Below are 905 nucleotides of genomic sequence, written 5' to 3' on the forward strand. Positions count from 1 at the left end.
CAGTTGATACTTTTAGTTGTATGAATATTTTGTATTTGTCCACAAATTCTTTGTATGATAACAAAAACATTTCGATAAAGCAACTCTATCGTGATTCATTTATCAAAGCATATATGATAACAGTCTTATTTTTTACTTGAACACTATTCATTTACATAATTATGTTTGTTTTAATCCAAGGCTTAGATTGTTCTTTCTATTTTTCTCCTCTCTGTGTCAGTGGGATAACTGTACATGTACTCTTATCTCTGCGTGAGTGCAGCACAGCACACAGCAGCACAGACAGTATACAAGGAAAACAAACTGTGTGGCATTGTACAACAGAACAAGAATTGATAATCCAGTTTTGTTTTGTGACCTCTCTTCAGTGATGTGAAAGTAAAGATTGTGTTACTAAATTAAGCTAAGCTAAGATGCTGAAATGAACATTTCCTTAGTACCGAAATTAAACATGATCGAGCAACTAAGAATCATATTTCATCAGGGAGCTGTTTTGAACAAAAAAGATTTTGTTCAGTATTTTGAGGGTTTGGGCAACAAAGGATGTTCATGAACAGGTCGCAAGGAAAACTTTGTTTTTCTAAGTTGTTGCACTTTAAAGCATCAGACAGTTTCAGTTTCTAATCTGCAACATTAGTGCTGCTTTCTCCGGGAAGAAGAAGCTGGTGAGCTAAACAGCTGTGCCTCAGCGCGCAGGACAGCAGCACTGAGGCTAAAGACTGTGTATCCATGGAAAACTGGAGATATCACACTTGCAGCTTAGGAAGCAAGTTTGCTGGCGAGGAAGCAGGTGGAGCTTTACGGCATCTCCAAGGAACCCCCAGAGCTAAATGATGAGCAGGGGAGGTTAAGCAGGAGAAACAGAGGTGAAGACAAGCAGACGACCCGATGAGGAATGAGGAGCG

The 905-nt window shown here is 39.2% G+C and overlaps 1 protein-coding gene across 1 annotated transcript in view; it reads right to left on the minus strand.

The window, feature by feature from the left end:
• LOC102192976 (zinc finger protein 62 homolog) overlaps positions 1-905 on the minus strand; it is a 30935-nt gene that overhangs the window by 17010 nt on the left and 13020 nt on the right. The window lies entirely within an intron of this gene.

The sequence above is a fragment of the Pundamilia nyererei genome, unplaced genomic scaffold, assembly GCF_000239375.1.
Source record: "Pundamilia nyererei isolate P.nyererei 1_Seehausen unplaced genomic scaffold, PunNye1.0 scaffold00467, whole genome shotgun sequence".
In the NCBI taxonomy this organism is placed as follows: Eukaryota; Metazoa; Chordata; class Actinopteri; order Cichliformes; family Cichlidae; genus Pundamilia; species Pundamilia nyererei.